Genomic DNA, 17,328 nt, shown 5'->3' with positions numbered 1-17,328 from the left:
ATACAATCTTTGTACTGTTATTATTGACTTTATTGCATTTACTTGTTTATATTTTTGTTATGGTGAATATCTTTTTATACATACTTTTAGAAAATGCTTTAGACCAATGTTTCCTTATTCAAAGGTTCACTGTGTATTCTATGTTTTCAGTACTCTATTTCCTTCCTGTTGTGTGAAAGCAATTAGAGAGCTTATTCAACTTTGCAGTGTCCTGCATCCCTCCTTATCTTGCTATTTTTGGTGCATTATACCTACTTTGTTGCATTACATTTGCACATTAGGCTTCCACCTAGTTCTCACCTTTGTCTTAATCCTCAACTGATTAACATAAGCTCTTTTACTGAAGTGTTTCTTAGCCATCTATGTATTGGCTGAAGTAGATCCTCAAGAAAGGCACATGGGTAAAGAATTCATAAATTATTTTTTTTAATTTATTTGTTTTAATTAGGTATATATGATAGCAGAATGCATTTTTATTCATTGTACACAATTGCAGCACAACTTTTCATTTCTCTGGCTGTACATGATGTAGGGTGAATTCCTAAATTATTATATGACTAAAGCTTTAATTTTTACAGCTTTTACACATAAAGAATATCTTGGGTATATATAAAATTCAAGGGGCATACTGTTATACGGAGCTGCCTCAGAAACACACTAAGTTTTAATGTAAACAGAAGAGAGAACTTTATTGACCCGGCCAGGGGCTGTCACCTACCGGTAAAGACTGAAGCATTGGGGGAGGACAGCAGCCCCTCGTGGCTTTCCTTGAGAATTTAAAGACAAAAATCACAGCTTAGTGGCTTTTTTCAGCATCGTGCAAGCAAGCCAACCACAGAAGCTAAAACAGCAGTTAGCAGAACCCGAGAGCCCTAAACAGGACTGGAATTTTCCAGATGAGGAGCAAGCAGGTAAAAAGCGGCTATCTTATAAACCGCACCTTGGTTGGAGCAGGTGTTAGACAACCATATCCTGAGCTTGATGGAGCACGGGTCATCGGGGATAAGAATCTACTTCAAAGTCATGCTGTAGTTCACGAGGACCACCGCCATATCCTGAGTTGGGTACATCTTGTGGGGCACAAAGTATTAAAAAACATTTTTTAAAAATAAGAAAACAGCTTTTTGTTTCTGTTTCTCAGAAATGGGTCATGCATTTTCCTCTTCACAGAAGCAGTAACAGAAAACTAAGATGGAGTCTAGAACAGCTAAGGTGGGGTCCCTATGGCCACACTTTTCTGTTCATATAGCCACAGTGACTCTATCCCCACTATCCCAGTATTAACTTATTTGATACTTAAAACAACAGCTATCTTATGACCTACTCACACGCACACTGCACACTTACCTATCATTTGCTACTGACATTTGTTCACAGCTATATTGATCTAACCTTATCTATGCCTATGTTTTTTTAACTCACTAACCTTCACTTATCATCTTATATTATCTAGTTCCTTATTTCCTATGACTTAAATCTTATGTCTTACTGTTGCCTATCTATGTTGTCTTACCTTATTCATATAATCTATAACCTGTGCCTATGACTTATTGATTGTATTGATCAGTTCACACCACAACAATTACATTTGTTTTATTGAGGGTTTTGTTTTTTATAGAATTCTCTTCCTTTTTAAAATTTTTTTTGCCTTGCTTTGTATGCTGTTTCTGAAAATTCTGATGAAATCTAATTTGTTGCACTTTTACATTACTTTTTGCTCCTTTCTGATTCAGAGGTCCTGGCAATTTATATTTTTAAACTTTAAAGTCAGTGGATGAACACTAGTATTTCTCAGAACTGCTGTGCGTGGATTAATTTTTCCAAGTATCTAATGAACTTTTATAATACACTCATGGTTGTTTTTTTATTTATTTTGGTACCAGGGTTTGAACTCAGGGGCATTTAATCACTGAGCCACATCCCCAGCCCTTTTTATTTATTTATATTTTATTTAGAGACAGGGTCTCACTAAGTTGTTGAGCTTGACTTTGAAATTGTGATCCTCCTGCCTTAGTTTCCCAAGCCACTGGGATCAGAGGCATACACCACCACACCTGGCAACTGTTTTACTTTTTTGAAGTTAATTTATTTTTTATCTAAGAACATAATTTTTATCTAAGAACATAATTTTTTATCTAAGAACATAATTTTTTATCTAAGAACATAATTTTTGTGCATTCTTGTTTGCTTTCTTGACCTTTTTAAAGAAACAATATCAGACTCAATTAATTGTATGCAGAGTCAATGAAGAAATCTTACTTGTTCAGTAGAGAATTTACAAACTTTGTGAAGTATTTGTACCTTGAAATATCTCTCTAGGGAGAACATTGTTAGAACTCATGAAATTCAATCTTTAGTTTCTATACCTGAAACAAACTGGGGCACAGTTATTGAGGAGAGTACTGTTGCTGAAATGATGTAAATGGTCTTCAGTCACTAAATGCTTCCCATTAGGAAAGACCAGAACAAGACAGTCTATTATCATGCTTTGTAGATTTGGACATGATCACATCAACCAGAGAGCAACAGTGGAGCAATAGAAATTGTTAGCCCATATGACAACACCAGGCAATGACAAAAGGTGTGCAGAACTTTTTTTTTTTAAATACAGACTATATCAACACAATGGTAGTTTTTGCCTTATTTATTTATTAACTTGTATTCAAATCTCCTTAATTATTATGCTAAAATAATCTCCAAATGCTGGACATGTCAGCTCTGAATTATCTGCTATTCTTGACCATCCCACCAATTCTGAGTACATGGATACAACTAAACATTCAAGATCGTAACAAATAATGAACAAAATATTTTGCTACCTTAAAACAGGAGAGATCACATATTTATGTTTCATTACAAAAGCTTCCTTTCTTTCTCTCCCTGGCTTTGGGGCTTCTGATTCTTCTACAACAGTTTGCAGCAATTCTCTTACAACAATGGGAAGCACTTGCAGAGATGAAGACAACAGAGAACAAAAGGAGATTTTTTTCTAACCTCAGTAAACAACAGTGCTCTTTGCCACTTTCTTCCTAGAAAATGTAGGCTCTCTACAGCAGATGACCTCAGGGACAACATTGATGTAGTCCAGATTTATGTCTTCGGAAGCACCAGCCACCAGCATCTCTTCCCCACAGAGTTCTGAAGGGACTCATTAAGTTTCAAGATCCTGCTAAACAAGTATCACTGACTTAAATTTCCCACCATGCATGCTAGCTTCTCTAGTCCCTGTGGGATAAGAGCCACAAAGACTCCATGTGGAATGAAACTGACTTAGACAGTATCATCATTACTGATGGGAAATTATCCTGAGAACAAGCAGTGTGATTTAAGGACAAAGGGTGAACATTCTAGGTAGGGGAGAATGTTCTCTTTCTGCTCATGTCTGAGTCAGGTTGTTATGGAGATCATAGATTCCAGCAAATCATTTTCTGGGAAATGTACCCTGCTCAGGGACATGCTCGGGCAAGTGTGAAAGATTTTTATGGATTTATTGAGACTCTTGAGAGGTTCATTCTTACCTGAACCCAATATATGCTTTGCTGCCAACTAAAACTCAGTTTCTCCAAATTTCGGGGAAACCTTACTGCTATATTTCACTTGGATGCATTTAGGTTCATTCATTTCTATATGAATTCTTTATGCCCAGATTGCTGTTAAAACCTTACATGTAATTAAAACACATATTTTGATCTTTGTGTTGTTAAGCTGCTTTGCAATCTTTGGATTTAATTCTTACCAAATATTTGACCTATGTATGATGAATGAGTAAAAGAGAAGAAAGAGGTTGAAAGAATGGGAAGAAAATACTCTGTAAAAGATTAAGACTGAGAAAATATAATGTCGCAAAGCTTTCAGTGTCTCCTTTTGTGTAACTCCACCACTGTAATTGTATATAGTAAGCAGACATGATCATGGTGTGCCAACATTTAGTTGATCTTTTTTGCAGACTGTGTCTCTTAAAGGGATGTTGCTAGAAAGGCAAACTAACTAATGCTTTCATTTATTGGAGAATGAGTCCAATCTTGACTTTCTCACATTAGCATAGCTAATGTTGACAGATGTATTGAAGCATTAGTGATCTTTCATATTGTAATCTTATAAATGTGCTTCTTATTAAGAAAGTAACATACATGGCACTCCCTGTTTCTGAATGTAGCTCTCTTGAACCTCAAAGAGATTATTCTAGTTTTTAGAGGCTTTTCTTCTGTATTCTCTCAAAAATATTGACCAATTTTCCTTTTTTATTATATTAGCTCTAGCATTGTCACATAAATGTATATATGTATATACAGCACACTGTCCAAGGGGAAATTGTTTGAATTTTGAGATCATTCAGAATGAAATAAAATGTGACTGTTTAAATGTAAGATTCTACTACTATTCCTAAACCATTTCAAAATAAACTGCTATTCCATTCATATTTTATTTCAGAATAAAGTTTGAACTAAATATCTTCCAAAGGTCCCTTCAGGTAGCTAAGAAATGTTCTCCAAAGGTAATAAGTATCTATCTTTATCATTTTTTCCCAGTCTTTGAAGACATGCAGCATATATTCCATTTGTTTTAAGAGTCGGAGATAAAATTTTCTTGTTGATGTTATCAGTATGACACTATTCCATGTTAAAATGTCATCTTCTTTTGTTCATTAAAAATATATCATTTTATGGAGGGAAGGTAATGGGGATGGGATAATATGGAACATTATTTGCTATACAACTATATTTCCCAATTTTTGTCCCCCTGGTGTATCAGAGAAGAAAGTATGTATTTTTTAAAGAAAATTTATAGTTCTTCCATGCTCCTAAACTAAAAACTATGGAATTTTTCAGAATAATTAGCCATTTCTATATCAAGTTATGCCCTTATATAAACAGATCTTCACTTTGATTGCAATTAGAAGATTATATTGTTAAGGGTCAGAAGGTATTTTCTGACATTAGCAGATATTTTCAAGGAAAACACAACTTATTTTCATCTTGAAAAAAAATCCAGTTGTGAAATGGTAACAATCTAGATAGAGCATATAGAATGATTGCGTTTGATTGACTTATGCTTTTCTACCTAAACTTCAGTGATGCCTTGAGGACAGACTTACCTTGACAACTGATCATAAAAAGATGATCATTCTTGGCAGGGGGAGAGGTGAAACATCTGGTTTAATAGATTTTGATGCACAAACAGGGATGTCAATCACCTTTAGATTGGATTGTTTGGATGTGATGCTAAGTCGAAATTTGCAGATCTGATTATTAAAATGGGAGAGCAATATTTTGTCACGGCCATGGGGATAAACAGTGTTTAGAAAATAGGGTAAATGCCAAAGTTTTAACAATGTGTATGTGTAGTTACTGGGAAACTCAATCTGCTTCCTTCAAAGTAGAGGATAGTGTGCAGTCTTTCCCTTCATTCCCAAAATGATAGCATTCCAAGGAATATGGATTTTTAAATAAAATTTTGACTGGTGGTCTCATATTCAGAATTCAAATTTGAGTGGATGTTTTACTTGAAGATCATCTACAAAAACTTGAAAAGCAAATCACTTTTACACAATATTGTAAGTCAACATTCAAGAAAGGTAAAGAAACTATTTATAAAAAAAGTATAATATTATTTGATTATTATTAAAATGGGAAATATCAAGTGTGATGGTTGAAAACTCATAGAAACAACCAAGTTTTCTATTTAGCTGCACTTTGTTTTAAATATACTAAACATAAAATAAAGAATTTATCAAAATAATGAAAAGAGCTCATATTTAAAAGAAGTTTTAAGGATTCTAGCATCTTCATTTTTAAATATTCTTCATGGAAGGAATTTGTTTAGGTAAAAAAAAAGCATACTTTTCCCTTTAAAACAGATTTTAATCTTACTCTTGATTGACAAAATCATTTTAAGGATTCTAATTTCCAAGAATTCTATTCCCATGTATGTTAAGTAGTTTTGATTTACAGAATTTCTTCACAAGTTAACAGATGCATAAATAAATCAACAAATGCATGTATAAGAAAGCAAGTCCAATATGTTAAAGTATCATAATTTTCAAAAGTGTAAAAACTGGTCTAAAGACTATCATTATGGTGATTCTTTGACTTTTCCCCTATATCTTCTGACAATCATGTTTCCTATTTCAAAGACCTTGTATATTTCTTTATCAGTGACTCATTCATTAATTCTCATTGCCCAGCCTAGCAGGCCCTGGGCCTCAGGATAAAGAGAAGCATAGTGAGGGTAGGGACTTCTGCCCTTAATTCATATCTATATCCCTAACATCTAAAAAACTACTCAATAGATAATAGATGCTCAAAAATTTACAATCGAATAAAAGAATTAACAAAAAAATGAATAACAGGGAGTTTTTATTTATAAGAATCTTACTTATTTTACAAAAGAAATAGATATTTAAACATATTCTGTTCATATAAGCAAAAAAGAGAGAACTAGTAGTATTTAACTACTAAAAGTTGATAACACTTCTCTATTTAACTTCTTAACATGGTTATAGAGTGGATATTATCCTTTTGTTCATACATTGTTACTTCCTATCTTGATGTATAAAAATGTTACTTATACTATTAATTAAATGTTAGATATAGTTAGAGAGATTCATGAAATATGTTTTAGAGTAAGGATTTGTAAGCTAGTTCTTAAAAGACCAAAAAGTAATATTTTTTTGTATTGCAGGCCAGATTATCTTTGTGACCACTATAAAACTCTGCCATTGTGTGTGGGAACAGCTGTAGGTGATACATGAGTGTGTCTCTGTTTCAATACAATTTGCACATTACAAATAACTGTGAAGTATCAGCTTTGGTACAAAGAGTGCTGTTTGTCGACCTATCTTTTAAAATTAAAAAGGGTACTTTTCAAAGAAGTTCTGCTGGGGTAAAATTGCTGGCAAATAGTCCTTCTTTGGGATTAGTTGTATTGAGATCTCTCTCCTAAACTTGTTGGGAATGCTCTGATTGTGAGCATTAGCATTAGCATCCTTGCTAAAGAAGGACTCCTATTACACTGATATCATTTCCCAGAATAATTCCCCAGGAGTATCTCAGTGCTTCCTCATTTTGTTTTACATTACAACCCTCTTAATTTTATTATGGCATTTTCAGCCTCTCTATTTCAATTTAGGCAAAACTCAGATATCTCCCATCCTTCAGTGATACCACTGAGATGCAATTTTGGTTCTATATAATATATTTTAACCATTTTTGAAGTAGAACCAAACAAAATCAAGGTTTTCAGTGTAATTTTATTATGCAGTAACTGCTCCTTGGAACTCTGTCTTCCAGATTCCAGTCAGAACAGTTAAAGTTGTTCTTGAGGCACACTGGTGAGCTCCAAGAAGCCTGCGATGCCCTGCCATGGTCACCCAGCCTGTCAGCTCAGGACTTTCCATTGGCTTCGCATTATTCTAAGTGAAAAGCATCTAAGCATGTGAAAGAACATACCAAAATTTTATCTGTAACCAAAACTTAATAATTGTCCCACATGGACAAAAAATCCAACCTGCATCTTATCAAAAGAATTCCACATATGATCAATTACCCTGATATCCTATTGTACAACTCTTTCCTGTCCTTGTATATTCTTTCTTTTCAGGTCCAAATGCCTTCCTATCTTTGTCTTCCGTAACAGCTAGACTATGTCAGAGAGTATCAAAAGTTTTGATTCTGGTATTATCTAACAAAATAGAGCTGGCAGTAACCTAATGCCTGACTTTTTGCTTCCCTCAGAGATGATTCTGCCTCTAAGTGTGAAGATCACACCTGCATGCTTCGTATGGTTGTATTATTCTTAGCAGACACCAGTAACCCCTTCTTTGCATTGAGAGAAGATAAAATGGAAGAAGACATTAACTACAGTAGGGCACTTAACAGGTAAGAATAACATGTTCAATCAAAACTAGAAGTTTTCAGAATTCACAGTTAAAAAATAAGGAATGAAATTAGTTATTACTATGTCTTTGTTTTATTTAATCCCTAATTCAAGAAACTAATTTTTACCTTGATCATTATAATAGACAAGAACTAATCCTAGGATAACAAAAATTGATTAATAACCATTGTGTTATGGTGTGAGTGACCTGGATTTTATTTCTTACTTTGTCATCTACTAGTTGGTTGTGACTATAAGCAGAACACATAATCTCCTATGTGTTGCATTTTGTACAAAAGAGAGAAGATAATATCTATTGATATACTATTTTTTATGGACACGAAATATCTTATTATAATTAAAAGATCTTATGAAGCATACTAAATAATCAGAAAATGTATTGCATACAACAGGGTTTCAGTGTTATTATGAAGACCTACAGCTTTGATGAGATTCATCAATTCCTTTTGAGAGGTATTGGGGAGATTCAGGAGCATGAATAAGGATTCATAGCCCCAAATCTGCAGGCATCTCTGTATTTATATCATATTCTGGGATTCTGATTAAGAGTTGGCTCCACAAATGGACATTTGTTAAGAATTTGAAAGTGATTAAGTAAAAAATAATAATAATTGTGAGATAGAAAACATATATTTGATTCAAAAGTTGGGAATTTACTACCTTTATGACCTCATGTTAATCAAGAGAATGGATCTTTCCAGTGTTGATTCTAATAATTTCTGCTTGATTAACTCAGAATGCAAAACAAATTTAAAGTGTTGTCCCCTATATTTTTAGGTTCTAAATTTTACTAGCTGTTCTAAACCATTTGCTGAATTCTTCTTTGTCCATGGCAAGCCTGCTTTCTAAAGCTCCATACACTCTGGCATACGGACACAGGCATCCATCCGTAGGAAAGCAGCTTTATTTTTATTTATCAACTAGTATTCTAGTTGTAATATACTTTATTACCTCCAGGAGAAAGGTTTTCAAAAATAGTATCTGATTATTTATAGAATATATTGATTAAATACAAATTTTATTATAGGGAAAGCATTATGAAGTCAATTAATTCATGCCAAGAGTAGTTCTTTCAGTCAATGTGAGTTATAGTTGCTGATAGAGTCTTATTCCTTATCCTCAGAGGCAGGCATTTTATCACAACACGTTAACTTATCATTGTGAACTCTATAAGAATGTGTATAGATAACCATTTCTTAAAAATTTGCATTGTCTCTAAATGAAATACATGCTCACTATCTGAAGACATTATTCTCCTTTGGGGCAACAGTATTGAACTTTATCATCAATTTAAAATAAATGCTAAAAAAAGTGAAGCTAATTAGCAGAAAGAATGTCTCAATTACGCTATCTCTTAAACTGTTTTTTAGTAATAATAAAATCAATAATTGCTGATATTGAGTCCTTATTACATACTAGTCATTATGTTCAGCAATTTACATAGCTCATTCCATTTAATCTTCATCTCTGTTAGATGATATTAGGTCTAGAGATGAGGAAAACTATTAGAAACACTTAGGTAACATAATGCATATCTTTTTCTTGGAAAAGGTGGGAATGGGAATCAGGATCAATCATTCTGCTTTCAGAGTTTGAACAAGGATTTCTATGATATTTAATTGTTTTATATCCAGCAGCTTGCAATAACAGGACATATCCCAATAGCAGTTTCTTTTACCCAACATCAGGGATTTACACTTCTCAAAATTAGCTGTCTCATAACTAAAGGACTGAAATTTCTGTTTCCATGGTGAACAATTGGTTGTAACTAGAAGTTTTCTGATAAAAAGTTATTTATGCCTTCAGCCAGATCATCAGAGATGAATGGTCTTCTCAGAAAGTTGGATTCATTGCAGTTGGATGTTCTGTTGTGTCTATGGCTTCCAAAAGTATTTCATATTTTATGTGGGTGATTGCAAGGATGCAGGTCACTTTATCCCACTTCACCTCTTCTATAAAGGAGAATAATAATAGTTTTGAAATCTCAATCAGCATCTGTGTATATATGTCTGTGTGCCTGTGTATGTGAAGGCATGTATAAGTAAGAACATAAGTGGGTATGTGAAACTGATCATGCTGATCATGCATCACTGAGTGTGTGTTCTTTAAAGCATGGTGATGTTGAAGTGATTACATGTTTTTTTTTTTGTATTAGTTACTAAGGTATAGAAGGAGTTTTTTTTTTTTCAGAGAGTACCAGGACTCAGGGACACTTAACCACTAAGCCACATCCCTAGCCCTATTTTATTTTATTTTTTATTTTTTTTTTTGTATTTTATTTAGAGGTGTAGTACCTCACTTTTTGCTGAGGCTGGCTTTCAACTTATGATTCTCCCACCTCAGCCTCCTGAGCAAGGGGGATTATAGGCATGCACCACTGTGCCCATTCAGAATGAGATCTTTTTCTGCTCTCTAGTAGCTGGATATTAGGGTATGGTGTACAGTCCAATAACTCATTTTATCTTTTCTTCCTCTTACAGTCCTGTCATTTACCATATTTACCATGTTTCCTTACCTAATGTTTACTTTTGTATCTATCCATTTCTGTGGTGAATCTCATTTTTTTTTACTCTAAGGAGAAAACAAAAAGTAAATGCCTAACTAAATAAATATATTTCCTGAGATGCAGCATTCTCTTATAAAACAGGAATAATAAAATTCCCTGGGAAGGCAGATGAAAGAATTTTGTAAATGAGTAAGCTTCATTCTCTTGAAGGACTAATGGCTTCACAATCCCTGGATAAATTTCCATGTTCTGTTTATATCTTTAGGATGAATTCCTGAGCTGTAGTCTTCATTCAGCACAATAAAAACGAGTATCATAAACAGTCACCACATGCCAGGTACTGTGCCAAGTGCTTTTTATGTATTACCAGCACTACTAAGTATAATGGCTCTTATCCCTATTTTACAGATGAGGAAACCCAGGCACAGAGACATAAAAATTACTTGTCTAATCTAGAAAAAAATCTATACTTAATGAAGAGACTTAATACCTGTATCACTTTCATGCATTTGTTATTGTAAAAGGAGATATTAAAATTTTCCTTTGTAATAGAATTCTTGTTTTGTTATTTCACTATAAAAGTTTTTATGGCTTAATTTCAAGTGTGTGGTTTGATGTTAATATTGAAATATGCCGGGGCTGGGGATGTGGCTCAGCGGTAGCGCGCTCGACTGGCATGCGTGCGGCCCGGGTTCGATCCTCAGCACCATATACCAACAAAGATGTTATGTCTGCCGAGAACTAAGAAATAAATATTAAAAATTCTCTCTCTCTCTCTCTCTCTCTCTCTCTCTCTCTCTCTCTCTCCTCTCTCTTTAAAAAAAAAAAAAAAAAAAAAAAAAAAAAAAAAAAAAAAAAAAAAAAAAATATTGAAATATGCCATCCAAAGGCTTTCATTTTCAGTATCCATCAGTTAGGTTCAAATATAATATTTGTTTAAATTTTCACCATTTAATTGCAAAGGTTGTAATAAAGTAGACCCCAAATGGCATGTATTAGAATGTTGATAGCACTATTTTTAATAGCTAAAACTAGAAATGAAACAAATGACCACAAGCAACATAATTTAGTCCTAAAGTTATATACTTATATAATAGAATGTAATACAGTAAGATGAATAGCCTATAACAACATACAAAGATACAAATGCTCAGGAGGCTGAGACAGGTGGATCATGAGTTCAAAACCAGACTCAGCAAAAAGCTAGGCACTAAACAAATCAGTGAGACCCTGTCTCTAAATAAAACACAAAACGGGCTGGGGATGTGGCTCAGTTTTTTTTTTCTTTTTTTTATTGTTGGTTGTTCAAAACATTACATAGTTCTTGATATATCATATTTCACACTTTGATTCAAGTGGGTTATGAACTCCCATTTTTACCCCGTATACAGATTGCAGAATCACATCAGTTACACTTCCATTGATTTATATATTGACATACTAGTGTCTGTTGTATTCTGCTGCCTTTCCTATCCTCTACTATCCCCCCTCCCCTCCCCTCCCCTCCCCTCTTCTCTCTCTACTCCCTCTACTGTAATTCATTTCTCCCCCTTGTATTATTTTTCCCTTTCCCCTCACTACCTCTTGTATGTAATTTTGTATAACCCTGAGGGTCTCCTTCCATTTCCATGCAATTTCCCTTCTCTCTCCCTTTCCCTCCCACCTCTCGTCCCTGTTTAATGTTAGTCTTCTTCTCATGCTCTTCTTCCCTACTCTGTTCTTAGTTACTCTCCTTATATCAAAGAAGACATTTGGCATTTGGTTTTTAGGGATTGGTTAGCTTCACTTAGCATAATCTGCTCTAATGCCATCCATTTCCCTCCAAATTCTATGATTTTGTCATTTTTTAATGCAGAGTAATACTCCATTGTGTATAAATGCCACATTTTTTTTATCCATTCGTCTATTGAAGGGCATCTAGGTTGGTTCCACAGTCTTGCTATTGTGAATTGTGCTGCTATGAACATCGATGTAGCAGTGTCCCTGTAGCATGATCTTTTTAGGTCTTTAGCGAATAGACCGAGAAGGGGAATAGCTGGGTAAAATGGTGGTTCCATTCCCAGCTTTCCAAGAAATCTCCATACTGCTTTCCAAATTGGCTGCACCAATTTGCAGTGCCACCAACAATGTACAAGTGTACCCTTTTCCCCACATCCTCGCCAGCACTTGTTGTTGTTTGACTTCATAATGGCTGCCAATCTTACTGGAGTGAGATGGTATCTTAGGGTGGTTTTGATTTGCATTTCTCTGACTGGTAGAGATGGTGAGCATTTTTTCATGTACTTGTTGATTGATTGTATGTCCTCCTCAGAGAAGTGTCTGTTCAGGTCCTTGGCCCATTTGTTGATTGGGTTATTTGTTATCTTATTGTCTAATTTTTTGAGTTCTTTGTATACTCTGGATATTAGGGCTCTATCTGAAGTGTGAGGAGTAAGGCATTCCTGTATATCAGTGACAAATCCTCTGAAATGGAAATGAGGACAACCACTCCATACACAATATCCTCAAAAAAAAAAAAAAAATACTTGGGAATCAACCTAACAAAAGAGGTGAAAGATTTATACAATGAAAACTACAGAACCCTAAAGGGAGAAATTGAAGAAGATCTTAGACAATGGAAAAATATACCCTGTTCATGGATAGGCAGAACAATTCATCAAAATGGCGATAGTATCAAAAGTTTTCTATAGATTTAATGCAATGCCAATCAAAATCCCAACGGCATTTCTTGTAGAAATAGAGAAAGCAATCATGAAATTCATATGAAAAAATAAAAGACCCAGAATAGTAAAAACAATGCTAAGCAGGAAGTGTGAATCAGGTGGTATAGCGATACCAGACTTCAAACTATACTACAGAGCAATAGTAACAAAAACAGCATGGTACTGTACCAAAACAGGTGGGTGGACCAATGGTACAGAATAGAGGACACAGAAACCAACCCACAAAACTACAACTTTCTTATATTTGATAAAGGGGCTAAAAGCATGCAATGGAGGAAGGATAGCATCTTCAACAAATGGTGCTGGGAAAACTGGAAATCCATATGCAACAAAATGAAACTGAATCCCTTTCTCTCGCCATGCACAAAAGTTAACTCAAAATGGATCAAGGAGCTTGATATCAAATCAGAGTCAGGGCATCTGATAGAAGAAAAAGTTGGCTACGACCTACATACTGTGGGGTCGGGCTCCAAATTCCTCAATAGGACACCCATAGCACAAGAGTTAATATCTAGAATCAACAAATGGGACTTACTCAAACTAAAAAGTTTTTTTCTCAGCAAAAGAAACAATAAGAGAGGTAAATAGGGAGCCTACATCCGTGGCTCAGTTTTTAAGCATCCCTGGGTTCAATTCCTGGTACACCCTCTGAAAAAAGAAAAGAAAAATGCAACTCCCAAACATAGCATCATGAGATATAAGCCAGATAAAGCTAAAACAGTATAATTATATAGTATAATTCAACTTGTTGAAGGACAAAATCAGGTAATACCATTAGAAGTTTAAAAAAAAGGCTACCTTTGAATTAAGGAAAAGGACAAGAGGGAGGCATTGGAGATTGCCCTCAGAAATCATCCCTGCCATTAAGAGCACCTTTCAGTGTATATCAAAAACAAAGGCAGAGATAACTCAATACCTATATCCTGTCAGGTCAACATGTATGCATACACATACTCCTCTACAAAAATTTGTGGTCATACTATAAATGCTGGTTATATGAGTCACCTTGGACAGAGTTTATAGCAACAAGAATAACCTTTTATTTTTCAGTAAGTTTGCATACTTTAAATAATTTCTGAATCTTAAGTATGTTACTTTAAGCATAATATTTTCTCCTTTCTCTTTCCGACCTCCTCTTCCTCCTTCTATTATACTTTGATGTAAAATACATAAATGATAACATACAATACCACAGTATCTCCAACAATTCTTATGCTTTGGGCTTTGGAATCATTGATAACGTTGAGTTCCTGCACCCTGTACTTGCTGGGTGAAGGACTGCAGGGCTCTAAAATATATTCTTCTGATCTTCCTCTAGGTTAACAGTTCTTCCTCTAGGTTAAGAGCCACTGGGCCAAGGAATATTGATAGCATTTTCTTCTTTGCCTTTTGAGTGACATTACCCATCTCCCTCTCATGAATGTCTTGCCCTTTTCACTTAAGATTCTCATTGAGCTAATTCTCACTTAATGTTAGCCAAAGAATTATAGACTAACTTGGATGAGTGTCACCCAGGTTATTCACAATACAGGCAGGTGCATCAAAGACCATGAGACCTATCAAGATGATGATACTAACAATAATAATGATGATGACAATAGATTTGTGTGTCAAATGTTGTTCTAAGCACTTTATTATGCAATTCACTTAATGCTCACAATGGATCAATAAGGAAATAAACTATTTTAAACTATTAAATGAAATAAATTATTTCATTTAATGGAGAAGACTGAGGCACAGAATAATGATATCCCTTGTCCAAGATTATAGTGCTCTTTGAGGGCAGAGCTCCCCAGCAGGCACATAAGCAGTCTGGCCACAGAAGACTTGGGTTTCCACAGTGATAACAGATTCCACTCACCAGAGAGAATTTTGTGTATCTCCTTGTCCTAACAGTAGGGAGACATGTAATGAACATTTAATTGAATGCCACCAAAGAATAGCATGTCTCAGTGATCGATGTTTTCCTTAAATTGTTCACATAATAAGTCAAAAAAAGGCAAATGAATCAATAATAAATAACATTTTTTTCTAACTTCAAGTCTATACCTCTTATGGAATACAATAATAAATTCCAAAGAGCATGAGTAGAAGCACATGTAGATTTAATTCTTTTCAGTTTTTAAATTCCATGAAGACAGTCCATTTCTTTCATCTCAGGTTCATTGTTATGTCAGTCAACACAGCAGAAACAATGCTTCCTGAGAGTATTATTCAACTGAGAACATTCTCCATGAACTGAAACATCCTTTCCCGGGAGGGAGTTTACATTAAACTTACAAGAGAAATACAACATTTTCTTCCATATCTGTAACATATTTCTATATTATTTAACAACTAGGATGTATGCCTGTAGTTTCAGTGATAATTTGATTTAAGTAATGTTCTCAAATTTGATAGCATTAGATAAAGGATATTATTAATCACTGATATTTATGAAATCCTTTTAAGTTTTTTTTTCCTGATCAGGTTGCAAGCTTTTTCAAACAAAATGATTCTGTGATGGTTTTCTTGTATTTATATGTCACATTCACTCTTACCTTGAATGTATAGTGTGGTCAGTACTCGGCATTGTGATTCATTCTTTACTTCATTACTTAGCTCACTTATGTTCAAACAAATATCACTAAGTGAATTGATTAAGTTTGTCTCAATCCAGCTTTATTTCTCTTGATTGTTTTGATTATCCATCATCTAAGACTCTGATTAGTGGGATTGGTGAAGTCTGGCTTTGAGACAAGCTTTTTCTCCTGCCTTCATTCTTGGAGAATCCATTTATTTTCACTCCGTGTTACTTTTTTTCACTTATAATTTAAAAGAGGAGAAAATTCTACTTTGCAAGTTCATTTTATGATTAAAAATTCTCTAAAGTATACCTTATAGCAGTAGTGAACACTAGAAATCAACTGCGTGTAGAACTATCATCACCATGATCATCACCACCAATGTCATGACCATTATCATCTCTACCGGTTCCAATTAACTTGTTTGTTATACTATTTATACAAAACACTGTGATTCCATGAACACAAAACACAAATGTTTTCACATAAGATTTCTAACCATGGCTCATGTATCATTAAAAAAAAGTTTAGAAGAATTACTCTATACCTCAAATCAACAGCCTCCATGTAGCAAGTGTCAGTGGTGCTTGATAAAAATTAAATCAAAAGGTTGATACTGACCTGAAAGCAAGAACAAGTTTAGAAACATATAGCTACCTGACTGAATCTTTGAATTTCATCTACTTTCAGGTTAATATGATGTAAATAAGATCCAGAATATATTTAATTTATATTAAGATATTTAATGTGATTTAAGTACCACCTTTAAGACTGCTGAGATTTGATCATCCTTTTAATTGCAGAGTGAACATGAAAATATTTTGTAGGTTAATTTTAAATGATGCAATTGACTTGATATTAAAGTTATAAAATGCAACCAAGCTAGGATGTTTTATTTAGCATTTTTAAGCTCTTTAGGGACATATAAGTTTTTTGTGTTCATTTTTATTCAGTTAATAATCCTCTAAGTCCTCTAACTCCGTATTTCACAATTAGCACCTTCCTGTTGAGTGTGTTCTTATAGGAATTACTATGACTAAGAATATACTTTTTAGATTTCAAAATACTTTTTTTTTTAAGTTCTAGTGTAGTGATACCCCCTTTCTCCACAGAAAATCTTAACTGGATTTCTCCAAAAATCTTCACCACGGCTGATTTTTAGGACTGTCAACAAAAGAGTCTCTACAAAAGGGTCAATGTAGATAAACTTCTTATTTTCATGTTGCCCTATTTTACTTGGCCGCTAGATTGGAAGAAATCAGTACTCCAGGTGCTAGACACCCCCTTACTAGTTGTTCACAAACATGTACCCAGTATAGTAGTTTGTAGAAATGTGTAAACAAGGCCTCTGGCCTTGAGCTGGAGCTTCACAGAGATGTCTACATTTCTAAGATAAGAGAAATTACCAACTGGGATCCATGGTAACAGCTGGAGGGAGGAAAGAAAGGGGAGAAGAAGCTCTCCCCTTCTCAGGTATTGTCCTTGAAGGGTTAACTTGCCCAGAAGAGTGAAAGAAAAAACTGCTTTTATGTGAACTTCTGCAGACTCTGAACTTCTGAGCCCCTCCCCTTACATGATGGGTATAAAATTCTGAAACTACCTGAACTCAGAGTTCAGAGGATTGATTGATTACAGCAAA

The sequence above is a fragment of the Ictidomys tridecemlineatus genome, chromosome 5 (genome assembly GCF_052094955.1).
Source record: "Ictidomys tridecemlineatus isolate mIctTri1 chromosome 5, mIctTri1.hap1, whole genome shotgun sequence".
Classification (NCBI taxonomy): domain Eukaryota; kingdom Metazoa; phylum Chordata; class Mammalia; order Rodentia; family Sciuridae; genus Ictidomys; species Ictidomys tridecemlineatus.
The sequence above is the reverse complement of the archived record's forward strand: the minus strand, read 5'-3'. Positions refer to the sequence as shown.